Source organism: Limanda limanda, chromosome 10 (assembly GCF_963576545.1).
Source record: "Limanda limanda chromosome 10, fLimLim1.1, whole genome shotgun sequence".
In the NCBI taxonomy this organism is placed as follows: domain Eukaryota; kingdom Metazoa; phylum Chordata; class Actinopteri; order Pleuronectiformes; family Pleuronectidae; genus Limanda; species Limanda limanda.
This window is the reverse complement of record NC_083645.1, coordinates 27,431,698-27,444,235: the sequence shown is the minus strand read 5'-3', so window position 1 is coordinate 27,444,235 and position 12,538 is coordinate 27,431,698. Positions and strand designations below refer to the sequence as shown.

Genomic DNA, 12,538 nt, shown 5'->3' with positions numbered 1-12,538 from the left:
GGACCTGACGTATAAACTCTGCTGTGGACAGATCAGTCTTGTTGTTTCCAGCTCCTCCCACACGGCGTCGGCCTCATCACCAGAAGATCTGGAATCTCCTCGTGTTTCCAAGTGGACGTTTTCGTCTTCTACGTGTCCGGCTCCTCTTCTTCATCCTGAGATCTTTGAGTTCTTCAGGTTTCACGTCCGTCACGTGTTAGAAACCTCGTCAACATTTTCCTGCTGTTTTCTCACATAGACTAACTGAAATTTTACTAGAGGGCTGCAGAAAAAGTGCAATTTCACATACAGCCTCTGGAAAGTATCGGGGAAATGTTGGGTCTTGAGTTATTAAATGAAAAACTTACATTTCCTGATTTGTAATTTTAAGTTTCTGATACACAGGAAAGTACATTTACCATTTTATTTGTGTATTCTTATTATAATAAAAGTCCTTGTTTGTATCTGGCCACAAATCTTGTCTACATGCATCATCTCTGTTGAATAAAGACGTAAACATTATAAAACCAATAGTTGCTGCAGCAGGTGCAGGTGTGTGTGTGTGTGTGTGTGTGTGTGTGTGTGTGTGTGTGTGTGTGTGTTTGTGTGTGTGTGTGTGTGTGTGTGTGTGTGTGTGAGGAGCTGTAGACGCTGAGATGTGTGTTTTTTGTTTTGTACATTCCCAGTGTCAGACTCCTGTGGGAGCAGATGTAACATCCTGTACTGTACGTGCTCGTCTCACCACGACCACGACGCTCACACGCCTTTTTTTAACATCTCAACATTAAAAACAAACAGAGTGACAACAACTTCTTCATGTCGCCTTCTCCTTTTTTCCCTCTTTGTTTTTTTTTGGTCTAATATTTTTTTTTCATACTTTCCTTTTCCTCCCTGCTCCATTGATGTCGGCTTTTCAAGAGCACAGGAGCGGCGCTCAAAGGAGAGACGTCGCCCGCTCCCTCTCTCCCCCCCCGCCTGTCTCTCCCCCCCCCGCCCGTCTCTCTCTCTGCATCGACACAAAGAACGCTTTCAATTTTTAATGCACCGAGCTCAGAGAGAAGACGCCCCAAACAAGAGGGAGAGGAGTAGTAATGATGAAGAGCTTGAACCAGATGAGAGGTTTTACTTTGCTTAAAATATCCTCTTTGCCTCGAGCCGGAGAGAAAGAGAGAGAAGCTGCAGGGATGTTTCTCACCTCGGGGTTTGGAAAAGAGCTTCTCATACAAATATTACATGTGAGGTTTTGTCTAATGGTCAATAACATGTTGGCAGGTTGTGTTTTCATGTTTGTTGATCCTGAAGAGATGAGAAATAGATGTCAGTTTACAGTGACTGAGGACGTGTTTCTGAGGAGGTTTTTAAAATAACAAATGTAATGTAACACAAACTTGTTGCTCTGATCCACAACTTCAGAGTCTTCAGACGATAATAAATGCAGTTTGCAACTTCGCAGGAAACGAAAGACCCGGGTTCCGACTGAAGGATCAGTACAAGACGTGTCCTCTTGCCCATAAAGTTGAGTTGGACATCGAACTTCTAAACTGCAATAATTCCACCAAACCAGCACCTTAGCATATTTTAATATTTGCACTACTGCACAAATTGCACTATTGTTGTTTTATTTTTCTCTTCATCTGTAAAGATTAGATTTAGATATATATATATATATTTTATTTTCTATTTTAAATTTTTGATATTCTAGTTTTATTCTATTTTATACTTTTTTTTCTATTTTATACGTTTTATTCTATTTTATAAGTTTTATTCTATTTTATACTTTTTATTCTATTTTATAGTACTGTATTTTTATTTTTATTTTATTTTATTGGTTTTAATTACTTGAGCATTGCCAAAAGAGCTTCTCATACAAATATTACACGTGTGGTTTTGTCTAATGGTCAATAACATGTTGGCAGGTTGTGTTTTCATGTTTGTTGATCCTGAAGAGATGAGCAACACGATGTCAGTTTACAGTGACTGAGGACGTGTTTCTGAGGAGGTTTTTAAAATAACAAATGTAATGTAACACAAACTTGTTGCTCTGATCCACAACTTCAGAGTCTTCAGATGCTAATAAATCCAGTTTGCAACTTCGCAGGAAACGAAAGACCCGGCTTCCGACTGAAGGATCAGAACAAGACGTGTCCTCTTGCCCATAAAGTTGAGTTGGACATCAAACTTTTAAACTCCTCTGAACTGCAATAATTCCACCAAACCAGCACCTTAGCATATTTGCATATTTGCACTACTGCACAAATTGCACTACTATCGTTTCATTTTTCTCTTCATCTGTAAAGATATTTATTTAGATATATATATATTTTATTTTCTATTTAAAATTTTTGATATTCTAGTTTTATTCTATTTTATACTTTTTATTCTATTTTATACGTGTTATTCTATTTTATACTTTTTATTCTATTTTATACGTGTTATTCTATTTTATACTTTTTATTCTATTTTATACTAATGTATTTCTATTTTTATTTTATTTTATTGGTTGTAATTACTTGAGCATTGCTTAAACAGAGCCTGTGACTCAAGCATTTCATTGCCAGCGACTGTTTCATGTTATCTCTGCATTTGACAATAAAAATCTTGAATCTTGAATCTTGAATTGTCAAAACATCTGGTCAGGTTCAATTTAATTAACCCTGTTGCAATTTAACCCAAAACTTTAAAAATGTCTCAACAGGTAACACACATACTTGTGTAGTTTTCATATTTAGTTGAAACCTATTTGCTCAGACGTGTTTTCCTACAGAACCGGTCGGAGGATGTTCTCCTGCTTCTCTCTCAGCTGCAGGTTTGATATAAATCCTCTCTGCTCAGGAAGCTTTGCTCTGAGCGACCAGGAGACGTGACGGCTCCGTCCTGACATTCAGACCCAGCTTTCTCCAACGCTCCGTGTGATGCTGCAGTTAAAAGGACGGCGTCTGCGGTTTGATCGGTCCTGCCCCCCCGATTTGTGCGACCCCAGACGGCGACTGCAGCCTGAGCTCGGACGTGTGTCCATCAGATAAAGTGGAGGGAACCTGCTGTGGCTTTTCTCCACCAACAAAGAGGAGCTGATAGCAGCCGCCGCCGTCTTTCACTGGGAAAGCGTCTTCCCCCCCCCCACACATCTTCTCTCTTTGTGCGAATCTCCTGAAATGCGCTTGTCGCCGCCGGCTTTGTGCCCGTGTCACAGGAAGTGGCAGGCAGCCGCCCAGGAGCAGCACTTCCTGACAGCAGACACGACCGGGACAAAAGGCCGCAGTGCAGTCAGATGAGGAGATGTAGTGGAGGAGAAGAGTTAAACCCCCGAAGAAGAACTGCTCCGCTTCACCTCGTGAGCAACAGGTCGGAGACTCCTCCTCCTCTGCTGGATGAACATCGGAGTAAAGACAACAGCGGCTGCAGGAGAGAAGCTGGAAACTCTCTGACTCGGGTTCTGTATCGATCCGGACGTGGAAGGAGAATTGGATTTAGATCAGAGGTCTTCAACGTTTGTCAGGCCAAGGACCCCCGAACAGGTGGAGAGATGGAGCAGGGACCCCCTACTGTATATATTGTATAAAAGTGTGTTTTATATTAAACTGGGCCTAGTGCCATGTATAAACATAACTACCCTGATATTGTGCATTCAATACTAAGCTATTCAAATATTACACGGGTTAATTTATTCATGTTTTTAATTTAAACATGTGCAATGTACAGGGTGGCCATGATATATATTTATAAACATACAGTGGGTACGGAAAGTATTCAGACCCCTTTAAATTTGTCACTCTGTTTCATTGCAGCCATTTGCTAAAATCAAAAAAGTTAATTTTATTTATCATCCATGTACACTCAGCACCCCATCTTGACAGAAAAAAAACAGAAATATAGAAATTTTTGCAAATTTATTAAAAAAGAAAAACTGAAATATCACATGGTCATAAGTCGCGGACCCCCTGTTGAAGACCTCTGATTTAGATAACTTGTCATCCGCAGAATTGTAAGCTAGATTGTGAACAGTATTACAGAGGGTAAGCACAATAAGTACACCAACCTTTCCAATAAACAAATGTTGTTGCTTATAATTATTACTAGTAGTGACATCTGTAGAGGCATGAGTATTACCAGTAGCTAGATCTGCATTCTTTATCAAAATGGCACAGCCTAGACATTGAGAGACAACCCATTGCGTGAGTACTTTTACTTTTAATACTTAAAGTAAATTTAAAAGTAAGTACTTTTTACTTTTACTTAAGTAGGATTGTTGATGAAGTATTTTTACTTTTACTTAAGTATATATTTTTCTGGGTACTTGTACTTTTACTTAAGTACTAAACTTCAGTGCTTCCTCCACCACTGGATTTGGGTCACAAGGTTTCTGTAAGCAGCGAAGGATCAGAGGAGATTTAGACTGAAAACACAAATTACACAGTTTCAAGTCCAATATGAATATCTGGGCTTATGGACACTTGGAGGAATGTTGTGTGTTTTCTGTTTCACATTTGAAGAATCGGTCACCAGATATCATGTCCACAGGGACAGACGGACGACCACTCTCTGTTTTTAATAAACCTCACCTCCTTCCTCAGGAAACACAACGTGATCCAACAACAACTGAATCAGGTCCCGTTTGATCAAGTTATTGTTTAAAAAGTGAAAACAGGAGCGAACACACACACACACACACACACACACATTCATTAATGCTCCGTGAGATTCTGCTGCTGTGAATCGATGGAGTGTTCAGACTGGAACTAAACATCGTGAAACATTCATGTTGATCACATCAGAGCTGAATCCCTCCAGCGCTCCTCAAACCAAACTCCCACCATCAGCCACTCAGCATAATACACTTTATTAGAGCGGCACTTTGCAGAGAAGTGACAGCGGAGTGAAGACGAGCAGTGATAAAACGCACCGGGATGAAGAGTGAAGTAAATCCGGTTAACAGCAGAATAAAAAACATGAAACGTATAAAGGGCCGTTTGACCCAAAGTGTTTTCGATGGAGATTAAACAGATGGACTGAGAAACTTCTGTCCAGTTTATAAAGACCAGAACGTCCAGAGGGATCTGATCTGAGTCAAATATCAAAAATAATTAAAACTTTTCAGTTTGGTCTGAACCTAAAGATCAGGTGTGAACGGTTCCTCGGAGCAAAACGCGAGCATTTAGTCCAACGCCAGCTACAACCAATCAGAGTCAAGGAGAGTTAGACACAGCAATATTATTTAAACTGTTTTATATTTATATTAGCACGATTCTGATTTTAAAGTCTGATATACAATCAATAATCAGTAATAAAACGAACCGGGATGAAGAGTGAAGTAAATCCGGTTAACAGCAGAATAAAAAACATGAAACGTATAAAGGGCCGTTTGACCCAAAGTGTTTTTGATGGTGATTAAACAGACGGACTGAGAAACTTCTGTCCAGTTTATAAAGAGCAGAACGTCCAGAGGGATCTGAGTCAAATATAAATGATGTTTAAAACTTTTCAGTTTGGTCTGAACCTAAACATCAGGTGTGAACGGTTCCTCGGAGAAACACGCCGACATTTAGTCCAACGCCCACGTCAGACGCCAGCTACAACCAATCAGAGTCAAGGAGAGTTAGAGACAGCAATTTGAATTTCATTTTTTTAATTAAAAAATTAGCACGATTCTGATTTTAAAGTCTGATATACAATCAATAATCAGTGATAAAACACATCGGGATGAAGAGTAAAGTAAATCGGGTTAACAGCAGAATAAAAAACATGAAACGTATAAAGGGCCGTTTGTCCCAAAGTGTTTTTGATGGTGATTTAAACTTCTGTCCATCACATTTACTGAGAGACGACTGAAAACTGCTTCAGGTTAAAGATCAGAACATCCAGAGTGATCTGCTCAGAGTCAAATATAAATGATGTTCAAAACTTTTCAGTTTGGTCTGAACCTAAACATCAGGTGTGAACGGTTCCTCGGAGCAACACGCAGACATTTAGTCCAACGCCGTCTACAACCAATCAGAGTCAAGTATAGGTAGACACAGCTGATTTAAAAATTAGCACGATTGTGATTATAAAGTCAGAAACAGTCAATACCATATTCACCCCACTATTGAACTTAATGTGGCCTTTTCATTGTCGTGTATTCACTAGAGTTAATGATTTTAGCTAATAACTCTTTTTAACATGGTCATAAACCAGGATGACATGTTATCATCTTCGGTTGATTCTCAAATTCTCAGACTCGTTAAACACTATCCCAGGTGGTATGGAAGGTATGCATTAATACTCTTTGACCTTTACCATGAAGACGCCTCACACTACAAGATACTAAACATGTCTTTATTTAGGCTGAAGCCCTGTTGTGTGATGTCATGTTATCTCTAGTTTTGGGGTCCCACCTCCCACCTATAAAACCTCTTGCCCTGCAGGGAGACTTCAGACTTCACCGTTTGGCCTGAGTGATTTCTCCGAGTCTCTAGAGCTCGTCCTGACCTGGACTACTTTTGTGTAATAAACATCATTATACTTGTAAGTACTGGGTCCGCGTTCCTTTCCTTCATCATCAACTTCTACAACCACATCAACCTCTCGGCCGACCAGAATATACTTCATCATCTTGAAGCAGCTGCACACGACCCTTCTCCAGTTCATCGAGGAGAAACCTCACGACTCCTCTCGGTGATTCTCAGCCACGTTGCTGCTACAGACACATTCTTACCAAGTGGACGGATTCTCCACAGACGAACTCTGGAACACGATTTTACTGTCTCTCACTTTCCTTCCAGCATTTCAACAAGACAACAAAGCTCCCAGCAGCTCCCGCGCTGCAGCTGAGTGCTGCTGTGGTTTGGAGTTTGCATTGGCTTGCATGATCAAATCCAACTGTGTCACTCCGGCTCCTCCGGCTCCTCCGGCTCCTCCACGCCGGCGGCTCCCTCCGGACCCGGGCCGGTCACCGAGGAGCGGCTCAAAGCGAGAAGCAACCACAATATTTTGAAAGCATTTCTTCTAAAGTGGAAAGAATCTGGATTCATCGGGGGGGGGGGGGGAGAGAAAAAAATAGAGCGATTTATTCTAGCTCTTTGTCATGGTTTTCCAATCTTTCATATTTTCGTGTGCTCGCCCGTTGGGAGCGTTGCCGACGGCGATGGACAGAGTTGCCCCGGACAACAAAGGAGAAGTCTTTACTTTTCATCCCTCGCTCGGCCTCTCTCTCTCTCCCGGGGTTCAGATGACCATCGATCGGCCGAGCTGATGAACACAAAGAGGAGCTGCTGCTGCTGCTGGAGACTCGCTGAGCAGCGCGGCTCCGACTGTCAATTACCCACAAACCCCTCTGTGCTGTGGACGCACGGCGCCGCCCTGCTGGACAGCACGCCGCCCGGCCGCGACACGGTCACGCCGGCGTTCTGAAGGACGTCCGGAGATAATGTTGTTTATTCTCCCGCCTTTAAAAATACATTTACATTCTGTGCAAAAGGCCTAAAAGAGGAATTTCACAGCTCAGAAGTTTCTCTCTCTTTTATTCCTCCCTCCCACTCGTCTCGCGGGAATCGCTCGCCACGTCCTCCAGACCCACCCGCGTTCCCCCCCGACCTCCTCCTCCTCCTCCGTCGCCGGCTCAGCGGAGATCACATGCTTGCAAAATGGAGAGCCCCCCCCCCCCCCCCGGCCGCGAGGATTGGCGGATGGAGCGCTCCCTGGTGGATCCGCCAATTAGCCCCGGCCCCCCCCCCCCCCCGGCCTCGGAGAAGTGGAGCGAGGCCGGCGGCGGCGGCGGCGGCAGAAGAGAGCGCCGCGGCGTCCCCAGAGTTTCCCTTTAATGGGTGACCGCCAAAGACGGGTCGAGGAGAGTTGAGGAGCGGAGAGGGAGGGCGGGGGGGGGGGGGGCGGGGGGGCGGATGGTGGGCGAGGATAATAGATGACCCCTTTGTCTGTTCTGCCACTGAGGACTTTGAATCAATTGCAGCTTGTGTCGGACGAGAGGAAGACGAGCGGGAAAGTATTGAAGAAGCATCACGACTCTGTGAGTTCAGGACAAAAGGGGGAAAATCTTTTCGTTTCCATCAAGCAAATTAATGTTTTTACAACATTTTGCTGAATCAGCCAATGAGGAAACTCTGCCGAGGTTAAATCGGGTTTCTGTTGTGATCTGTTGAATCTTTAAAAGCTGCCGATGGTTTTGAATCGTTGGAATAAACAGAAAACTCAGTTCCTGATTGGGAAAAATTTATGTGAACGCAAACTCGCAAAGATGGAAAACGAGTCGATGACATCATCACTTATAAACCAATTAACATAAATTACAAGTAGCTGCTAAAGGGGAAATGCAAACTATGCGTTTCTCTCACAAGCTTCTAACACGTTTTATCAAATACAGTTAATTTTATGATTAACGTACACATTTTAAATTGTGTCTACGTCTGTCACGCTCGATCCGTTTAGTTTATTCTTCGTTGTGATGCAAATATGCAAAAGTGTCAAAGTGCTTTAAACTCATGAATCCAACTCACACATTCTCCACGTTGTCAACACACTTCACTGGGACCTTCACACAAGTTGTGCAGAAAAAACCGGCATTAGCACTGGTTAGCAATTAGCAGCTCAGACTCATAACCATATGTGCTGGTATAGAATTTAAATAACATCTATTTTGCCTCCGTACTTTATCACCAGCATCGAGGATTTTAAGTTTCCATCCCGGTTGTAGTCGAATGAAAACCAGAAATAAATAACAGTGAGCTCTCCATTTGCAACGAAAATCTTTTCGTTTCCATCAAGCAAATTAATGTTTTTACAACATTTTGCTGAATCAGACAATGAGGAAACGCTGCCGAGGTTCAATCGGGTTTCTGTTGTGATCTGTTGAATCTTTAAATGCTGCTGATGGTTTTGAATCGTTGGAATAAACAGAAAACTCAGTTCCTGACTGGGAAACATTTATGTGAACGCAAACTCACAAAGATGGAACACGAGTCGATGACATCATCACTTATAAACCAATTAACATAAATTACAAGTAGCTGCTAAAGAGGAAATGCAAACTATGCGTTTCTCTCACAAGCTTCTAACACGTTTTATCAAATACAGTTAATTTTATGATTAACGTACACATTTTAAATTCTGTCTACGTCTGTCACGCTCGATCCTTTTAGTTTGTTCTTCGTTGTGATGCAAATATGCAAATGTATCAAAGTGCTTTAAACTCATGAATCCAACTCACACATTCTCCACGTTGTCAACACACTTCACTGGGACCTTCACACAAGTTGTGCAGAAAAAACCCGGCATTAGCACTGGTTAGCAATTAGCAGCTCAGACTCATAACCATATGTGCTGGTATAGAATTTAAATATCTATTTTACCTCCGTACTTTATCACCAGCATCGAGGATTTTAAGTTTCCAGCCTGGTTGTAGTCGAATGAAAACCAGAAATAAATAACAGTGAGTTCTAACATCAGGAAGTCAGTGTGAGGATCGGAGTCCTGGTCGGATTTGATCCTTTGACCTTGAGGCGAAGGCAGCGATGGCCGCCGGCCTCCGCTGCGGACGCCGCTGTTTACACTGGACACACACAGAGAGGAGTCAAGGAGCTCGTTATTTACCCACAAGCCCCGGCCCGGGCGAAAAGCAAACAGTTTCCCGTGAGCTCTCCCCGGAGCAGCAGAGAGGGACTGAACTAACCAGAGTCACACAGAGAGAGAGAGAGAGAGAGCAGCGAGGTGCAGAGGTAAAGTTTGCCCCAAAAACTCTTTATGAGCAGGACAATGAAGGAGCAGAATTAAAGAAAGTTAGAAAGCAGAGATTAGCCGAGGCTGCGGAGAGACAGGTGGGGGGGGGGGGGGGGAGTGAGCAGCTGGCTGGGACAGATACTGCTGTTTCAGACCCGACGGGTAAACAAACCGCCAGTCGGCTTGATTAATGGAGGCCCCGGTTGACCGGTGGCCGCTGAGAGAAGCGAGCGCCGCCGTCATCGCAGAGAACGTGTCCGTGCTCCGAAGCTTTTCTCAGGTGCGGGCGACTTTTGTCTCGGGGCTCTTTGTCAGCTTGGCATCTTCCCGCCGCTCTCTCCGATTCAGCCGCCGACACTCGAGCTGAACTCGGACGCGCTGTAAATCATCGGCGGGCGAACACACAGACGCCGGTTTGGCAGCGGGAGACTTTGCGTCTTTGTGTGTCTCCTCAGCGGAGACTTTGTGGAGTGATTAATCATCACTCTCTTCAATGTTTGGGGAGGTAATTTATGGCTTCAATTCATGGCCTTTATCATAATGTGTGGGCGGGCAGGTGGGTGGGCGGAGGGTGGAGGGGGGGGGGGAGGGGGGGGTCCTCTCGGGGAAAACGCAGCTTGAGAGCGAGAGAAAAACAACTGATGTTCATTGTAAAGCCCCGAGATGAACTGTCACGCCGTTCTTTTATTGAGCGTCCGTCAGCGAGCTGCGGATCCGTGCGGCTCCCCGGGGGCCGCGGTGAAGGTCCATCCTCTCCCCCCCGGGCGCCGCAGGTCACTAATGGCTCCGAGGTGAGCTGCAAGTGGGTCCTTAGGAGGGAGAGAGGGACATTTCGTACTTTGGAAGGAGAGAATGGAGGCTTTTATATCCGGCTCATTTCCATCCACTGTTTTAACGTCCATTAAAACAAATGCAGAATGTGGTTTTATCATTTTTTATTTCATTAAAGCAGATTTTTTTTTCCGTTAACGGCCTGAGTCTGGCTGTTTCTTATGATTGTTGAGCTGTTGAAAGAGTTCGAAAAAATTTGCTTCAGACAATTTCCTGTAGTTTGCCTCCAGATTTCAGAGCCGTGCAGATCTGACTCCACCGTAAAAACCTTCGGATCAAATCACCCGTCGTGGATCTTCTCAGTTCGTTTGCACCTCGTGTGTGAAAGCAGTTGTTGCTGATGCAGCTGCGGTTGTGTTGTGGTGATTTAGCGCCGCGGCTCAGCGCTGACGCTGCAGCGATGACACGAGCTAACTTCACGTCCGTCTCGTCTTCTCCAGCCGAGTCCGACAGATACCTCGTCGACACTGAGCTCTTTAACATAAGCTGTTAAAGCTTCAGGGATTGCCATACAATGTCTTGTGTTATAAATGTTCCGTTTATTTAGTTCAAAATCTCACATTAATTCCATATTACACAGCGTTTGTCTTACCGTTGTTCAGTGTCGCGTGTTTGTTTGTTTGGGAAAGGAGAGCAGTAAATAGGCGCTCGACTTCCGGGGGTAACCGGAAGTGAACCCGCGGTATCTAATATTGTTTATGCTGTTCTATAATTAGTTGGCTATGCCTTCATGAAGCAATTGTTTGGTAAATATGTTGCCGGGTATTTTTCCAGCCATTGGGAATTTGTTGTATAAGCTGTTAAAGCTTCAGGGATTGCCTTACCTGTGACACCCCTGTGTATGATACTATGATGGTTTGTTCCATTTGTGGGGGCTGAGCGGCTAAATCCAGGATCGACTCAGTGTCTCAACGCTACAGCTGGCTTCCTATTGGTCGGGGAATTCTGGAGAAATCCGAGACCGGACTTTTCACTTTCACACGAAAACAGCGCGAGCACAAGAAAAAGAGCTTGAGCTGGAAATTTGTCCAAGTAGTAAAAGTACAAACGTAAGCACACGCGCGGGTCGGATGGAAAAAAAAACCCCGATCGATATTGTTTGTGCTCAGTTGAGACGATTTCTTTCTGATATTTTCTCCTTGGAGTTGTGAAGAGGGTCAGAGTTTAACGCCATGAGAGATTTCACTCGGTGAGAGAAGGAGAAACAAGTTCTCACCGAACAGATCGACTGCAGCTTCAGTGTCTTCGGCCCTTGACCTCCTCACCTTCCTGTGACCCTGAGGCCGGAGCCGCCAGGCGCCGAATGACGTACAGAACATATTTAAGTTTTATCTCCGTGTTTTATCTCCGTGACCTTCGCCCCCCCCCCCTGCACCTACACACTCAGTCCACAGAGAGAGAGAGAGAGAGAGAGATAAGAAGCTCCTCGTCCTGCCGCCGTTAGAAGAGAGATGGACTCCTCCGAGCTCCCGTTCATCACTTTTAGATCAGTATTGATCAGCTGGTCGAGCGGCGGTGGCGGCGGCGGCGGCGGAGAGATTTACGCCGGCCTGTTACCGTGACGATAGCGGCGTTTGACCCGTCCAGCGGCTAAAAGCCTCTCAGCCCGGCGGCGGGTCTATCATCCTCCGTGCCCAGACGTGATGGCAGATGAGATATGCCGATTCATCAATCCTGCTCCTCTTCCTCCTCCTCCTCCTCCTCCTCCTCCTCCTCCTCCTCCTCCTCCTCCTCCTCCTCCTCCTCCTCCTCCTCCTCCTCCTCCAGCGGCTCGTCGAAGAAGCTCCTGATTCTGCTGTTTTCCTGCTGGATGGTTGAACGTAGCACACAGATAAATATGTCATCCATAAGCACCTTTTACAGCTCACATATGCTTCCAGCAGATTGGACATCAGGGCGTTTTACAGCTTCCACAACACAAACCAAATTGTCCTTTAATATAACGGAGGATTTACGGACGCCGCTGACCTCTTTAATCAGCGCTGGGTATTCAGCGAGCTGCTTTATGGCTCCGCGAGTCACG

General features: G+C 44.6%; 1 pseudogene; it reads right to left on the bottom strand.

Moving 5' to 3' along the window:
• Positions 1 to 9,927, bottom strand: part of LOC133011502 (cilia- and flagella-associated protein 251-like) — a 13,678-nt pseudogene extending 3,751 nt beyond the window's left edge.
• Positions 9,928 to 12,538: the final 2,611 nt, after the last annotated feature.